We start from the raw sequence: 19,168 nt of genomic DNA, 5'->3' as shown, positions 1-19,168 counted from the left end.
AGTAAAATATCAATTTTCGCAGATGACACTAAACTGTGTAAAGTAATTAACACTGAAGAGGACAGTATACTACTACAGAGGGATCTGGATAGATTGGAGGCTTGGGCAGATAAGTGGCAGATGAGGTTTAACACTGACAAATGTAAAGTTATGCACATGGGAAGGAATAATGCAAGTCACCCGTATATACTAAATGATAAAACACTCGGTAACACTGACATGGGAAAGGATCTAGGAATTTTAATAAACAGCAAACTAAGCTGCAAAAAACAGTGTCAGGCAGCAGCTGCCAAGGCCAATAAGATAATGGGTTGCATCAAAAGGGGCATAGATGCCCGTGATGAGAACATATTCCTACTACTTTACAAATCATTAGTCAGACCACACATGGAGTACTGTGTACAGTTCTGGGCTCCAGTGAACAAGGCAGACATAGCAGAGCTGGAGAAGGTCCAGAGGAGGGCAACTAAAGTAATAACTGGAATGGGGCAACTACAGTACCCTGAAAGATTATCAAAATTAGGGTTATTCACATTAGAAAAAAGACGACTGAGGGGAGATCTAATTACTATGTATAAATATATCAGGGGTCAGTACAGAGATCTATCCCATCATCTATTTATCCCCAGGACTGTGACTGTGACGAGGGGACATCCTCTGCGTCTGGAGGAAAGAAGGTTTGTACACAAACATAGAAGAGGATTCTTTACGGTAAGAGCAGTGAGACTATGGAACTCTCTGCCTGAGGAGGTGGTGATGGTGAGTACAATAAAGGAATTCAAGAGGGGCCTGGATGTATTTCTGGAGCGTAATAATATTACAGGCTATGGCTACTAGAGAGGGGTCGTTGATCCAGGGAGTTATTCTGATTGCCTGATTGGAGTTGAGAAGGAATTTTTTTTTCCCCTAAAGTGAGGAAAATTGGCTTTTACCTCACAGGTTTTTTTTTGCCTTCCTCTGGATCAACTTGCAGGATGACAGGCCGAACTGGATGGACAAATGTCTTTTTTCGGCCTTATGTACTATGTTACTATAATACCCCCTAGTAGTATTAATTCTCCCTATAATATGACAGTACATGAAATACCCCCGCTTAGTGCCCGCAGTTGAGCTAATGTCCCCATAATGTATGCCAGTATAAAATACCCCTATATAGTGCCCCAGTAAATGCCCACATAGTGCTCCTCTCCCCCTTCCCCATAATGTCCCCATTAATATGACAGTAAAAAAAATGCCCCTTCTTAGCGCCCCCAGCAGATGCCCCTATAGTGCTCCTCTCCCCCACAATGTGCCAGTAAAAAATGCCCCTTCTTAGTGCCACCATATGCCCCAATAGTGCTCCACTCCCCCATAGTGCCACTCTCCCCTATAGTGCCTCCCATAATGTGCCAGTAAAAAATGCCCCCTTAGTGCCACCAAATGCCATAGTGCCCCCCCATAATGTGCCAATAAAAAAGGCCCCTTTAGAGCCCCCACTTCCCCATAGTGCCCCCAAATAATGCCCCTATAGTGACACCAGATGCCCCATAGTGCCGCTCTCCCCTATAGTGCCCCCCATAATGTGCCAATAATTAAAAAAGCCCTTTCAGAGCCCCCAGATACCCCCATAGTGCTCCTCTCCCCCATGGTGCCCCCCCATAATGTGCCAGTAAGAAATGCCCCCATAGTGCCCTGTCCCATAGTACCAGCTCCTCCCATAGTTCCAGCTCCCCTCAGTGCCATCTCCCCCCCATAGTGCTAGCCCCCCCATAGTGCCAGCCCCCCCATAGTGCCAGCTCCCCCCATAGTGCCAGCTCCCCCCATAGTGCCAGCCCCCCCATAGTGGCCCCCCATAGTGCCAGCCCCCCATAGTGCTAGCTCCCCCATAGTGCCAGCCCCCCTATAGTGCCAGCTCCCCCTATAGTGCAAGCCCCCCCATAGTGCCAGCTCCCCCAATAGTGCCAGCTCCCCCCATAGCCATAGTTCCAGCTCCCCCATAGCCATAGTGCCAGCCCCCCCATAGTGCCAGCCCCCCCATAGTGCCAGCTCCCCCATAGTGCCAGCTCCCCCCGCAAAGAAAAAAAAGAACAGGGGAGGGACACGCCTCTCCCTCCCCTGCCCCACAGCACAACCATCTGTATCACTGTCCTGAGGACGGCGATACAGATGAATATGGAGATGAGCACTTCCACAATGGAAGCGCTCATCTCCAACTGCCCGCCGCCACTGCTGCCCGCCGCAATTACATACAGGGCCGCGCCGCATGTGGTGATCGGTCCTGAGGAATTAAAAAATAAAATATTATTTGTTAAAGACGGCCCAGCGCCCGTTTTTTTAGGGCGACCTGGGGGACAATTGCCTCCCTGCCCCCCGGCCCAGCCCGCCCCTGCTTTTATGTTATATCTGAGTTGTGGGTTGTTCCTGGTGATACCAAAGCAACATACTCTAGCTGTGGTAAAAATTGGGAACAATCCCACAAGCTGGGGGAGAAGGGGAATATTGACCGTTGACATCTGATAATTGGTAATATTCTGCCCTTTTTACACCAGTAAGGTCAGATATTGCTGTTGATAACAATTATTGATATTAATAAGCAATATCTATCTTTTTTCACAACCTGTGGTAGAAAGAATTAGGATGTACATTTGAAGGTAAGGCCTTGGATGTCTTCCTTACGTTATAATAAATTGTAATAAATTTGCCATGCAAATTCATCTCACATTTTGAGGCAGCTATGAAAACTATACTTAGATGGTAGTTTACTCCAGATAAATTACATAGAATATATCCGACTTCTTCTCCTTATTGTTGCTGTGGCCAGACTGGAACACTGCTACATATTCTTTGGACATGCCAAATTTTGCAATCTTATTGGGATGATATATTCGATCTGCTTCACTGCATTTTAAAACAACCAGTTTCAAAATCTCCTCAGATGGTGTTGTTGTACCTAGATGCTTACAATCCTCCCCCTGGCTGCATGATATTGTGTTGTAAGATATTACTTATAGCTAAACTGGTAATTACAAGACACTGAAAACAGACTATGGCTCCTACCATTGATGAGGTAATCTCCACTGTTTCCACCACATATATCTATGAGAAATCCCTGATACATTCCACCAATTCCTTCATATCTTATAGTAGAAATTAGCACATATGGTTCTTCCAGTTGACACCTCTGAGCCTGGACTCTTTTCTTGTTTCTTTTCATTTTATAGCCGTTTGGATTAGATGTTCTTGCTCTTTTAAAATGTATACACTGATATTATACAGGTATGACATCTTCTACTTTGTATTGTTATGAAAAAACAATAAAGATTATTTTGAAAAAAATAATTATATATATATATATATATATATATATATATATATTCCCTGAGAAGCTGAGTAATATCTATTTTATCTAAAAGCTTAAACCAAAAAGTATTGAGCTTCCAACCCATGGGACCACAAGGATTACTGGTTGTAAATCAATTTTTTTTCAGAATTGGGGAATGGTCAGATCTAGGTAAGATCGTCACCAGTGAGATATACGGAAGCATTTGAGGATTACCAAGAAATAGGTCAATCCATGACAGAGAAGTACAGTTGTGTTCAAAATAATAGCAGTTTGTTTAAAAAAGTGAATAAAGCTCAAAATCGCTTTTATTTCCATACACACAAATGCATTGGGAACACTACACATTATATTCCAAATCAAAACATGAAGAAAAATATATCAAATTTGTGTTGTTCCTCTAAAAAAATTGAAGAAAAGTGAATATTAGACTGTTCAAAAAAATTGCAGTGTTTGTATTCTTCTTTACAAACTCAAACATTCAGTATATAAACTGAGGAATGTTAAAAGATTTTGCTTTCATTTTATTCACTTAAAGAGGACCTTTCACCGATTCTTACCCTATGAACTGACTATACAGACATGTGGAGCGACGCCCGGGGATCTCACTGCACTTACTATTTTCCCTGGGCGCCGCTCCGTTCTCCCGTTATGCCCTCCGGTATCTCCGCTCACTAACTTATAGTAGGCGGAGATTCCAGTCCCTAAGTTATGGTAGGCGGAGTCTGCCCTTGTTCTGCTCTAGCGCTGGCCAATCGCAGCGCAGAGCTCACAGCCTGGGAGGTTATTTTCTCCTAGGCTGTGAGCTCTGCAATGCGATTGGCCAGCGCTACAGCAGCACAAGGGCAGACTCCGCCTACCATAACTTAGGGAACGGAGATACCGGAGGGCATAGCAGGAGAACGGAGCGGCGCCCAGGGATAATAGTAAGTGCAGTGAGATCCCCGGGCGCCGCTCCACATGTCTGTATAGTTAGTTCATAGGGTAAGAATCGGTGAAAGGTCCTCTTTAACTAATATTCAGTTGTATAACCACTGTTTCTGAGAACTGCTGTACATCTGTGTTACATGGAGTCAACCAACTTCTGCCCCCTGTGAACAGGTATTCCAGCCCAGGATGATTGGACTTCATTCCACAGTTCTTTTCTATTTCTTGGTTTTGCCTCAGAAACTGCATTTTTGATGTCACCCCACAAGTTTTCTATTGGATTAAGATCCGGAGATTGGGCTGGCCACTCCATAACGTCAATCTTGTTGGTCTGGAACCAAGATGTTGCACATTTACTGGTGTGCTTAGGGTCGTTGTCTTGTTGGAACACCGATTTCAAGGGCATTTCCTCTTCAGCATAAGGCAGCATGACCTCTTCACGTATTCTGATGTATTCAAACTGTTCCATGAACCCCGGTATGCGATAAATAGGCCCAACACCGTAGTATGAGAAACATCCCCATATCATGATGCTTGCGCCACCATGCTTCACTGTCTTCACAGTGTACTGTGGCTTGAATTCAGTGTTTGGGGGTCATCTGACAAACTGTCTCCGGCCACCAGACCCAAAAAGAACAATCTTACTTTCATCAGTCCACAAAATGTCTCTTTAGGCCAGTCAATGTGCTCTTTGGCAAATTGTAACCTCTTCAGCACATGTCTTGTTTTCAACAGAGGGACTTTGCGGGGGCTTCTTGCAGATAGCTTGGCTTCACATAGGTGTCTTCTAATTGTAACAGTACTCACAGGTAACTTTAGACCTTCTTTGATCTTCCTGGAGCTGATTGTTGGCTGAGCCCTTGCCATTTTGGCTATTCTTCTATCCATTCGAATGGTAGTTTTTCGCTTTCTTCCACCTATTTCAGGTTTTGGTTGCCATTTTAAAGCATTTGCGATCATTTTAGCTGAGCAGCCTATCATTTTCTGCACTTCTTTATACGTTTTCCCCTCTCCAATCAACTTTATAATCAAGGTACGCTGTTCTTCTAAACATTGTTTGGAATGACCCATTTTCCTCAGAATTTCAGAGAGAAATGCACTGTAATCAGCATGTACAACATTTGCTGCATTCCTTCCTTAAATAGGGCAATAGTTGCCACCTGTTTTTCAAAGAATGAATGACCTCACTCATTGAACTCCACACTGCTATTATTTTGAACATGCCCCTTTCAATAAGTGATTGAATTCCAGAGAATCGGCAGCATGCATGTCATGACTCTTGGGTCTGTTGGATTTCTATTACTCTACTACACCTGCTAGTAAATTATTTGCCATGTAGAAATATAATTTCTACCAAAAACAGTGATTGATAAGGTTAGTGATGTCTGACTGCTATTATTTTGAACACAACTGTATATGTGGAGGAAGCACACGTATAACTTTGTTCGGATGCTTGAGACGCCAAACATCTACTAGTCCTAGTTCTTCCACAATTATTCCAAAGGTTCTAATAGGGCAAGAGGGCAAGGGAGACCTAATAAGAAATTTATGAAGAGCCACATTAATATAGTTATTAAAATCTCCCATAAGCAAAAGCGGAAGAATCCTCAGAAGAATCAATATGGAGTTAGAAAATGGAGGCGGGACATTGAGCACCATTAAAACATATTCCACAGAATACAGTGAACATAAACAAAATGGCCCTCCCTGTACCCTAGAGTTAATACAGTGAAATGCTATATCTTTATGAATAAGGAGGCTCCTCCTTCTAGAATAGTCAGAGAACACAGAATGCAAAGCCCAGTAACAGCAATGATGTAGACATAACAGAGCTACCCAGTACCCAGCGACTGCACAAAGCTCCCCTATCTCCTACCCCTCAATGCCCCCAACATTAACAAAAAAAAAAACAGCCAGGTACCTTCCTCCTACAAGAGAGGTGGGGCAATATAAAATCTCCCAGCACAATGATACAAGGAATACAGACTAAAGTATCATTGCAAACAGTATATCAGGGCACTACAGCCATACATGGGCAGCTATAGGAGAGAAAAAGCACAGTGACTTAGCGGAGAGAGTCACAGCCAGGGAGGAGGAAAGTTTTTTTTCTCCCTGGCTGTGACGCTCTCCGCTGCGATTGGACCGCGCTACAGCCGGGGAGAAGGAGACGCCCATTGAGAAACAGGGCAGTCTCCTCCTCCCTGTACCGATGCTATTCATTATCATACCAGCCGGGAAAACTGCAGGGGGGCACAGCTGGCGAACGGAGCGGCGCCCAGACAAACTAGTAAGCGATATTACATCAATGCAAAGCGCCCTACATAAACTGCTAGTTATTTCATAATGTCTGGACCCATGAAAGGTCCTCTTTAATCAGAGATAACTGGAGGAGGAGGACAGAACGTGGCAGCTGATACAGGCCACAACAAAGGGACAGCATCTGGGGAGGTATTTGTGCTACTGGACAGTATATTGTGGTGCATTTTGGTATTTAGTTCTGCTGAGGCAGTATGTTATGCTGCGCTATGCTATTTGGCTCTGCTGGGCAGTATATTGTGCTGCATTTGCAGTGACCAAGTGGTACACTGCTTAAAGGGTTAATTTCATGCTAAAGAGTTAATTGTGTACTGTGGTGATATCGGGATCCAGATATCAAAATTATTGTTAGGAGTAGGCAACCCCTCCCAATACATTCCTGTAGAGGGTCATCACCTCTTCCATGTCCGTCCAGGCCGGAGATTGCAGCAATAAAAATCAGGATGAAACCAGACCCCTATCATAAAGTGTGAAGATGTCAGATATCAGCGTTAATAAAAATCAGTAAGATGTAATAAATACACAGAAACCAGACCCCTATCATAAAGTGTGAAGACGTCAGATACCAGCGTGATACAGACCAGAACCGTTAAAGGGGTCAGGATAAGGCTAGTGAGGTCACACGTGAAACCCCTATCTGGCAATATACATCAAAGAAGTAAGTGGACAAATCCATATTTGAGCCATGTGATTCCTCCTGAGAACTCAGACCATGAATATGCTTCCATGGTATTAAAACCAAATCGATCGCCGCTCAGTAACAGGGAGCAATTAGATAACTACAGCTATCCTGCCATTACCTCCGCCATGTTTAGTACGCACATGTGCAGGACATTCAGACACAGTGGATGTGTGAGATTGTGAAACAGCTATTTCTGCATAATGTCTTTACTTAAACTGTCATTTGCCATTCCGGGCACTAGAGGCCACTGTTTTGCAGCTACAGCAGCAGATGATGACTCATGCTGATGACTCATGCTGCTGCCTGTGAGTGAACCAGGAAGTGTGTTGATCTGGCATGGCGGAAGGATTGTGCTGTGAGGGACTGAATCCGATTCCATCCTGGCTTGCAGATGTCCGGCAGTTAATAGACACTCAGAAGAAGGAGAGTAGCTGTAATATCCTTTCTGTATCCAGCTCTTTTGAAAGAGAGGTTGTCCCAGGAAGACCAGTCCAGTGTGTGGACAGAAGGCCTCACTATCAAGCAAGGCCGCACGGTTGCTGAGAAGTTACTGGCCATCTCTGGTAGGCTGCATCCTCGGGCCCAGAACGGACACAGGTCAGTACACCTGGTTACTGATTGCAATATATTGTGTGGCGCCTGAAGTTACAGAGACTAGCCTAGGCCTAGCATTAGTTAGTCAGTTAGGATTTATATTGTTTTTGCTAGGCTGTACTGTACTGGATTGCAGCGCAGTTATTGACTTGCAGGCTCTGCTGCGTTTGTTACCGGCTAGGGGTGTCCTCTGTAGCGGCACAGCACGACTTGCAGGCTCTGCTGTGTCCGCCATCGGCTAGGCCTGTCCATTGGGCAGGGACATTTACTGTGGGTCCGGGATATAGCATTTCTATGCATGTTTGTATTGCTTTGGTGATGCTTATGTTATTACTTGTCGTTTAAGTAACGTTTCTGTTCTTGCATATTAAGCTGGTGTCAGTGTCGCTTTCCTTGTCTGTGACTTCGCTGTATTCTGGGGAGCCCACCCCGGTACACGGCTTACAGATGGAGGTAAGATGAAATTGCTAAGGTGAATATCCAAAAATATATTTCCATACAAAGATTTTGATGCAGACTTGGTGTCCAGCAATGGTAGTAAACACAGTCATAAGGTCATTACCATATTCCCTGGCCTCCTCTGACATCACAGGTGGGGGATGATGGGGGGATGATACTGACCCTTTTTGACACATGCAGGGAGAAAAGCAAACTGTCATTTCTTTGGGGATCACTAGTTTGATGGACTGACCAATATTTCTGCTTCCCCAAGCAACTAGACTTAACCGTCGCGTAACGTATTAAGTTCTGTTTTTATCCCTTTTATTTTACAAACTGTTATTTTGCACTGTATGTATATGTCTGTGTTTTTTATTTTATATTTTCTATGATAACCCTATTGTTTGTACGCACTGTCCTTTTTTTTATATTAAAACTTTACTTTAGGGGGCGTGGCCAGCAGCCGAGATGGCTGGACACTTGTAGCAGGAGCTCCCTGGCTGGCAGAACAGATCCGAATAAATCCTGGAAAAAACACATAGCTATTTAAAGTTGGACCAGACTCCTGACTGAGCCCTGCAGCTTACAGACTCCAATACTGTGCAGACTTACCTGGCAGAACACACAGAGGGTGCCACTCTGAAAGCCGCGCCAGGAGCCAGGACCTGTGCACTACGTGGGAGATCGAGGCAGAGGACCTGCGGTACACCCGGACACCCCAGACCGGGTGAAGAACAGGGGGAGAAGATCGGGAGACAGCGGGCACGATATCTGAGGTGTAAGAGCGGGGCCCGGCCACATACACAGGCCACTCGGTTTCCCGGCAGTCGGCCATCTTGACAGCACGTCCGCAGTGCCGAGAGGGGAGAGGAAGCACAGACAAATGCGGGCTCCTGCCTCAACAGAGCGCGCAGCAACCCTTGTACTATGCTATGCAACACGGTCATAGTCTCACAGATATAAAATAGCTAAAGAAGCGATTATACACTGCCTGACAATATAACCAGATCATTATCTGGCACATAGCAGCATAAGACAACTCCAGGGAACATACCCTGAACTTGCCAGCAGATTTACTGTACAAAATACACTGCATCTCCTAGAGCCCTGGAATTTGTTTTTTCTATTGCATACCGGATATCATCCTGATATAACATTGGGGCCAAAAAAACACAAAGCGCCGCTGAAAAACTGTGTGAATTTGCTAGACAACCAGAGGAAGGTGCGTGGTCACCTCTACCACAGCGGAACGTGCACACCAGGGCAAGTACAGTATCCGAATTACCGACCCCTATAACCTCCTCTGAGGAAGACCCTGAACAGCCTACTCTTAAACAAGTAACCGCCCAAGTCCTGAAAGCCATCACCGCCTGTAAGACGTCTCTCACAGGGAAATTAGATGAAGTCAAGATTGATATGGGATTGCTAAGCCAAGACCTGCATAACTTGAGTGAAAGAGTACAACACACTGAAAGCGTATATCATGCATAGAGGATGCTACTGCCACTGTTCCAAGATCCATATCTGATCTTAACACCAAGGCAGAGCTTTGGAAGCAGAAAGCAGATGACCTAGAAAATTGACTCCGCAGAAACAATATCAGAATCATTGGTCTGCCTGAAAGAACTGAAGGTCGTGCACCAAATGGATAAAATAACTTTTTCTGGATGCGGATTTCTCCTCAGCATTTGTGGTAGAAAGAGCCCACAGATTACCAACACAACCCCCTACACCTGGGGCTCCACCTCGTCACATGCTTGCATGGTTTCTCAACTGCAAAGATAGGGACAGGATACTAGTCTTGGCAAGAAGACGGCAAGAAATTAAATATGACAACGCCAGGGTCTCTATCTTCCCGGATTTTTCCATGGAATTACAGAAACAACGTGCCACTTTCATGGATGTCAAGAGGCGCCTGAGAGAAGCCAACATCCCATACTCCATGGGCTATCCTGCTAAACTCAGAGTGGTGGATGGCGACAGAGCAGTCTTCTTTTCCTCCCCTGGAGAAGTCTCTGAATGGCTAGCCCTACGGCGAAGATCTCCAAGACGATGAGACTCTCGGTATATCTAGGAACTCGTTACTAGATGATGGCAACAAACTGGTTTGGTTAATTTGATATGTTCAGAAATATCTCACTACAGCTTCTTGATTACATTTAGTCTTGTTAATGATATAGGGCCTTAATACCCGTATACAATTATTTAAATAGATACACCAATACTGTGGCTGCAGTCCGCATGTTTCTGCCAATCATTATCGTAGGCAGAGGCATCCCGGTTTTACTGGCCTATAGACTGGAGTAAGAGGTCATTCCAGACTTAAAGGGCTTCTGTCACCCCACTAAAGTCATATATATTTTTTTGGCTACTTAAATTCCTTATACTGCGATATATCAATATATAATGCTCTTACTGATTTTCGTTCGGTAGTTTCTTAAAAAAACTGACTTTTATAATATGTAAATTACCTCTCTACCAGCAAGTAGGGCGGCTACTTGCTGGTAGCAGCCGCATCCTCCTTTCATAATGACACCCCCTCCTTATGTTGATTGACAGGGCCAGCGAACGCGCTCGTCCTCTGACTGGCCCCGTCTGCGTTCAAAATTTTGCACCTGCGCCATACCGGTCTTCAGTCGGCGCAGGTGCACTGAGAGGAGGACGCTCGCTCGGCCGCTACATCCTCAATGCGCCTGCGCCGATGACATCACATCTACACCCGGCGCAGGCGCACTGAGGAAGGAGCGGCCGAGCGAGCAGCCTCCTATCAGTGCGCCTGCGCCGACTGAAGACCGGTACGGCGAAGGCGCGAGATTTAAAATGCAGACAGGGCCAGCCAGAGGACGAGCGCGTTCGCTGGCCCTGTCAATCAACATGAGGAGGGGGCGTCATTATGAAAGGAGGATGCGGCTGCTGGTAGAGAGGTAATTTACATATTATAAAAGTGAGTTTTTTTAAGAAACTACAGAACGAAAATCCGTAAGAGCATTATATATTGATATATCGCAGAATAAGGAATTTAAGTAGCCAAAAAAAAATAATGACTTTAGTAGGGTGACAGAAGCCCTTTAACATTATTTTTGCAGAAAGCATACTGTTGGAGACTCTAGGTTGTTTTTCTGGTTTTATAAATAACTATGTTTAATCGGCTATTTACAGTTATTTATGTAGCACTTTTACACACGAGTACACCCACTGCACTATGCTCCACTCCTGATAACACATGTTTGCCCTGGAATCCATGGCCGAGTTAAAAATCTTATCGTGGAATGTCAGGGGACTGGGTACACCGCAAAAGAGATCTATGGTACTTGCATTTATTAGAAACTCTAGCCCACAGATCCTGTGTCTCCAAGAGACACATCTTACCACTAGCATTTCTCGGGTTTTGAAGAAACCTTGGGTTCAAGGGGCAGCACACTCCTATCATACCTCTTCTTCCCGAGTGGTGTCCCTGTTAATACACAAACAACTACACTGGGAGGTGAAAGACCTAGTCACTGATTCAGAAGGCAGATATGTCTTTGTCCACTCTCTTATTGATAATGTACAATATACGATATTAGGCATTTATAACCCCCCCTCTGGCTCTATGCAGGTTTTACACTTAGCAGCTACCTTTGCGGCTACTTACCCACATGCTAGAGTAATCTGCATGGGAGATCTAAACATGATGTTGGACCCTTCTCTAGATCGCTTCTTGGATATGGTGAATCCGATGGGTACAGGGAGTCCCTCGCGACTCAACAGGTTTCTTACTGAATTTAGATGGATTGATCTATGGAAAGCTAAATATCCCAGGGATAGAACATATTCCTGCCACAGTGGCGGCCACAATTCTCTAACCGGAATAGACTATATGTTAGGTAATGAGATTGCGATGTTAAATCTTCGCTCTACAGGGAGTGCAGAATTATTAGGCAAGTTGTATTTTTGAGGATTAATTTTATTATTGAACAACAACCATGTTCTCAATGAACCCAAAAAACTCATTAATATCAAAGCTGAATATTTTTGGAAGTAGTTTTTAGTTTGTTTTTAGTTTTAGCTATTTTAGGGGGATATCTGTGTGTGCAGGTGACTATTACTGTGCATAATTATTAGGCAACTTAACAAAAAACAAATATATACCCATTTCAATTATTTCTTTTTACCAGTGAAACCAATATAACATCTCAACATTCACAAATATACATTTCTGACATTCAAAAACAAAACAAAAACAAATCAGTGACCAATATAGCCACCTTTCTTTGCAAGGACACTCAAAAGCCTGCCATCCATGGATTCTGTCAGTGTTTTGATCTGTTCACCATCAACATTGCGTGCAGCAGCAACCACAGCCTCCCAGACACTGTTCAGAGAGGTGTACTGTTTTCCCTCCTTGTAAATCTCACATTTGATGATGGACCACAGGTTCTCAATGGGGTTCAGATCAGGTGAACAAGGAGGCCATGTCATTAGATTTTCTTCTTTTATACCCTTTCTTGCCAGCCACGCTGTGGAGTACTTGGACGCGTGTGATGGAGCATTGTCCTGCATGAAAATCATGTTTTTCTTGAAGGATGCAGACTTCTTCCTGTACCACTGCTTGAAGAAGGTGTCTTCCAGAAACTGGCAGTAGTTGAGCTTGACTCCATCCTCAACCCGAAAAGGCCCCACAAGCTCATCTTTGATGATACCAGCCCAAACCAGTACTCCACCTCCACCTTGCTGGCGTCTGAGTCAGACTGGAGCTCTCTGCCCTTTACCAATCCAGCCACAGGCCCATCCATCTGGCCCATCAAGACTCACTCTCATTTCATCAGTCCATAAAACCTTAGAAAAATCAGTCTTGAGATATTTCTTGGCCCAGTCTTGATGTTTCAGCTTGTGTGTCTTGTTCAGTGGTGGTCGTCTTTCAGCCTTTCTTACCTTGGCCATGTCTCTGAGTATTGCACACCTTGTGCTTTTGGGCACTCCAGTGATGTTGCAGCTCTGAAATATGGCCAAACTGGTGGCAAGTGGCATCTTGGCAGCTGCACGCTTGACTTTTCTCAGTTCATGGGCAGTTATTTTGCGCCTTGGTTTTTCCACACGCTTCTTGCGACCCTCTTGACTATTTTGAATGAAACACTTGATTGTTCGATGATCACGCTTCAGAAGCTTTGCAATTTTAAGAGTGCTGCATCCCTCTGCAAGATATCTCACTATTTTTGACTTCTCTGAGCCTGTCAAGTCCTTCTTTTGACCCATTTTGCCAAAGGAAAGGAAGTTGCCTAATAATTATGCACACCTAATATAGGGTGTTGATGTCATTAGACCACACCCCGTCTCATTACAGAGATGCACATCACCTAATATGCTTAATTGGTAGTAGGCTTTCGAGCCTATACAGCTTGGAGTAAGACAACATGCATAAAGAGGATGATGTGGTCAAAATACTCATTTGCCTAATAATTCTGCACGCAGTGTATATTATATTTACCTAGAGGGATATCAGACCATTCACCGATACTAGGTACTCTGATATGTAGCACTTTTTCAGTAATGTATAGAATGAATATACATCCGTTCTGGCTAAATCTTTTAGGCTCAGCAGATGGGATTTCTTACCAGCTAAACGAGTTCTTGGAAGTACATGCAGATGAACCTAATCTAGTCCTGGTGTGGGATACCTTAAAGGCATTTCTTCATGGGTCCCTACACTCCAGTATATCTTATATAAAAAAAGATACTAAACGCTTGGAGATGGAGCTGGAATCTTAGTGTACTGCACTGGAACAGCAATACATCCATCAACCGACGGACACTCAATAGGAATGCTTGACTCCAATACTAACAATACTTAAGGACAAATCAGACAGGAAATTATTTTTTATGAAACAGCCAGCGTTTGAGCTGGGCAACCAGTCAGCTAAACTACTAGCTCAATTAATCCCTCATAATTCACCCTCTTAAAAAAAATTTGCAGTCAGGAACTCTGCAGGACAAGAACTCTGCACGCAAGAAGAAATTCTTCACACTTTTACCAAGATTTATATAGATCTAGCATAATAACATCTGAAACAGAGATAGCCACATACTTGGAGGGTGTATCCCTTCCCAAACTCACTATAGCACAAAGAGCCCAATTGGACTTGCCAGGAAATAGCTAGCTTGGAGGAAATAATGCAAGCCATATTAGATCTTAACAATGGGAAATCCCCTGGCCCAGACAGGCTCCCCAAAGACGTATATGCCAAATATGCATAGGTACTAGCCCCCCAACTATTATCTACCCTCCACTCGACTCTGGAGCTAGGACGCCTGCCCGAATCATTTATGGAAGCCACTGTCATACTTCTACCTAAACCTGATAACGATCCTTTAGAATGTAGCTCCTATAGACCCATAGCACTGCTAAATGTAGATTAATAAATTCTGACCAGAATTCTGGCTACCCGCTTAAATGAGGTGATTCTGTCATTGGTCCACTAGGACCAAACAGGATTTATGCCAGGGAAGTCCTCTACTGAGAACATCAGACGGTCCAGATAGTTACACAGATGGGATATTCTCTGAATGCAGATTGGGCCTTGGCTTTCCTAGACGCAGCTATGGCGTTTGATTCTATAGAATGGGCCTATTTGACTAACTGCCTGAGAGGATTTGGGTTTGGTCCACATTTCCTCAGATGGATTACTATCCTGTACAGTAGCCCGGTAAGCAGGCTATTGATAAATGGTGAATTATCAGAAAGCTTCCCTCTCTACATAGAGTAACAAGACAGGGCTGCCCCTTGTCACCGCTCTTGTTTGCACTAGCAGTTGAGACACTGGCAATTAGGGTGAGAAGTAGCAACAACATAACTGGAGTGACCATGGGAGAGAGATAAGTCTGCATAGGATTATATGCAGATGGTATGATCTTATACTTATCATCACTGGACACATCCCTTAGCAATGCAGTGTCTCTAATAGACGAGTTTGGGGAGTTCTCGGGTCTCAGAATCAACTGGGATAAATCCGTATACATGCAACTGGGCAGGGAATATTGGACAGGCCCCTCCCATGCAGAACAACTAAAGGTGGTGGATACATTCAAGTATCTGGGAGTTAACATCACGAAAAAATACTCTCAGGCCATGTCACTCAATATTTCTCGTTTAATGAACCACAGAAGGAGCAAGCTGGAAAATATTGGCCATTTCAGTAGCAGGACATATTAACTTAATTAAAATGATTATACTCCCCAAGGCTCTGTATGCTTTTCAACACCCAGAGGTACATATACCTAAATCGGTGTTTAGAGAAATAGACTCCCTCACTAGAGTTTTTATATGGTGCAGATCCCGCGCTAAACTAAGCCTAGATACAATAAAACGCCCCAAAACAGAGGGAGGTATGGCTCTATCGGTATGGCTCATTAATACCTGGTATACATCTGAAGACTTACCCGCATCGGAGCATTTCTTAAAATACTACCTGAACTGTCATACACTATGGTGAGTCCTGGAGATACCCCCTAATTTCCAGAAATTGCTGCTGCCGATGCATAAATTGGCACAAACAGTCTGGAAAGAGGCTAAATTATTGACACAATTTACAGAGGTAGTATCCGACATACCTCTGTGGGATAACCAATCGTTGCCGCATTTGCAGGTGGTAATGGGGAAGATAGATGTCAATCAGCAGAGGTCAAAACCCTTGGAGATATATATGACCAGGGAGTGTTAATGACGTTTGAGGCACTATCCTAGAAATATAACATCCCTCGTACCCACTTCTTTTCATATCTACAACTTAGATCCGCCATGCAGAATAAATTTCCGAACATCAACACTATGGTCTCTAATTACCCACTCATAGGAATTGTTAAAACCCTGGGACCCAGAGGACTAGTATCAGTAATTTACTCACATCTAGTACAATCAATGGTCAGAGCTAAACCCCTCATGGTCATAGACAAATGGAAAAGAAAGATGCACACACTTACAGAAGAATCTATATCAGATTTATTGGAATCACATTTACATGTCTCACCAGCAGTCAATAATAAAATAATCCAACTATACATCATACATCAAACATATCTCACACTAAATAGGTTATATAGAATGGGTAGAGCATCATCCACAGCATGTCCACGGAGTGGGGAATTGGAGATGGATTTCTGGCACATGATGTGGAGTTGCAGCCCGATTGCTACATTCTGGGGGGAAGTGACGGCTTTTCTTTCCAACTTGCTGCCGGTCCAGGTGGCTTGCACCACCGAGATTTGCCAGCTGGGAATATTGAACAAGGATAACTGGGATCACTACACGACAACATTCTTGAAGGAGTCACTATTTATAGCACGTAAATGTATTGCTTTGAGATGGTACAACCTCAATACACTGGATAAATCAGATTCTACCGTATATAGTGTTGGTATTTAAACACTGCAATAAACCTAAAAAATTGGACAAGGTTTGGGGCCTGTGCATTGCTATGTCTTATCTATTAATAAAAGAGCTAAAAAAACAAACTACTTCACTTTAATAAGAGCCTTCTTGTTTTCTAACGATTCCATGACCGTAGAAGCGTTACCTAGATTGAGTTATTAACCCTGTGAATGCTAGCAGTTGTAGCGTGTATGTAGTGTACGGGGACTGTAATACCCGTCACTACCAAAGTGTCACTTGGTGTGCTGTCGTCCCTCCTTAGTTATGGAGAAGTTGGTATATGTCAGTTTTATAAAATGTCATGTAATGCAATGCTATGTGTTTCCCTGTTACTGTGAAACTTGCATGTACAGGCCTGCAGGGGTGTCATTCCAGCTTCTAGTCGCTAGAGGGAGCTAGAGAGCCCTAGTTTATATAAGGCCAGTCAGGGAAGGGAAAGAGAGACGGAGTCTAGTGTCTGTAATCTACAGTTGGAGATTAGACAATGTCAGAGACAAGTCCAGGCCTGAAGCCTGCTGTCCAGGAGAAGATTCCCTCCTGAATTCCCATATGCAGAAACAGGAATATCTTAGCTAAAGAGCCTGAGGAAGCAGCTGAGAGAGACCGAGGCAGAGTGCAGAGAAGCAAGAGGTACTAAAAATAACAGAGGAGGTACTTTCTAAAGCTATAGCCAAGGATATAAAGCCAGAACTAGGTTATTGGGCCTTGGTGAAGAATTGCTATATTCCAGGATCAGACAGAAATAGAGTGCAAGCTCCTGTACTGCAAGTCCTGTATTCAACACTCTGTAATCACCTTGCTAAATCTGTAATTGCCTGCATCAACCGTATTGCAAAATCGACTGTATGCCAAGGAACTGCGATTCCAATATTGTCTCTGCATGAAAACTACTAAAGTTGGAGTTCTGTTTTAATACCACGTGTTCCTCAATTTATTCCTGCTATCCGCAAACGGCGTGCCACCGTTTAATTGGCACTGGCGTCACGAACAATTTCTACCATCACCTGCCTATGCAGAGAGTCAGCCGTCTCAGGTTAGTGTCATTGCACTACTACACCCAGAAACTCTATTACACACAACTTGAGTACGCTGCACCTCTCTTTTGGCGTCACGAACGGGATGCGCGCGCTTTCCAGTGCAGGAAGCGTGAACTTTGTGCCTTATACAGTTGCCCTGTGACCAAAGTGACAAATTGCCTGTTTATTGAAAGTGGACTTTGTGGACTGAAAATCATACCCAAAGTGTACCAAAAAATTCTAAAAAGCGCTGTGTAGTGTTGCGCTACCAAGAAGAAGAAAATCGCCGCATTGGAGTGTGGTTTTGTGGACTTTTAACAATCCTGCTTGCTGTCAGTGAATAGACAGCGTTTATACCCAAAGATGGCTGCTGGGCTTGCTGAATTTACTGCTGCGTCACCTTCATCCCGAAAAGGCGGGAAAAATTGGTGCCTTTCCGAGAAAAGAGCGGGAAGGAGTTCAAGGTCAGGCGCCACTGCTTATCTGGACATTTGCATGTCTACCAGCATGGACACTGCCTTCCATATACTGGAATACCTGGGGGGCGGCCTCCCAGTGCAGTGGGAGGAGCTGGCTGCTGTAATTGACGCGACCCTATCGCTCTCCTCAGAAGGATCGAGCATGTTGGAAAGTGAGCATCATTGTGCTGCAATGTCTACGCCTAAGATACCGCAAGTGCCTGATGTTGGTGTAGAGCCAGAGGAGGCTCCACCGGCCTACTCTCCGGGACCGGAGACACCCGCCTGCCGCCCAAGGGAGAAAGAACCAGAGCCCTACTATGGCTCGTGGAGAGACTTTTATCAGCCCTCGTTCAAGTGGTCATCACTTATGGCGGAGATCCGGGAGGCCGCTATAAAGCGGAATACGAAGACCAAAATCGTTTATGAAGAATTGACTAAAACAATCCATGAAAAGCATGCTAACACCCAACCCCGCCTGGAAAGGAGAAAGGGAGTGGTGCTGTCATTCGACAAAACCCGTGGCTACGGGTTCATCCAGGACTATCTAACTGGCAGAGACCTCTATGTGAATCGAAGGTCTGTCAAAAGAGACTACCTCCCTTCTTATCAGCACAGCCTCAGTGAGGGAGAGGAAGTGGAGTACACCCCTGCCGAGAGCCTGCGAGGCCCTTATGCCACTGCCGTGACCCGTCCCAAACGAGCACCTGAGGACTGGGAGGCAGAAGAAGGAGAAGACTACTCTGGCTGCGAGCGGGAACCTGAACGCTCTCCAGAGCCGGCCCATCACGCCTTTCAGGAGCGGAGCTCCTTCATTGGGCCTAACGTCTTCTGGCAGCCAACCGTGTTGGAGAAATGGGTGAGCACCTATCCTTCCCCCGAGCTGCCTCGTCGGGAGAAGACCATACAAGATATGGAAAACTTGAAAGGACTTCATGCTACCTTGGAGAACATCCGGAGGGGTCGGAGACCAGACGCATCGCCAGAACCTGCAGAGGCCGAGTCCGCGCCATC

The sequence above is a fragment of the Bufo bufo genome, chromosome 3 (genome assembly GCF_905171765.1).
Source record: "Bufo bufo chromosome 3, aBufBuf1.1, whole genome shotgun sequence".
NCBI classification, from domain to species: Eukaryota; Metazoa; Chordata; class Amphibia; order Anura; family Bufonidae; genus Bufo; species Bufo bufo.
Note: the sequence above shows the minus strand (reverse complement) of the source record.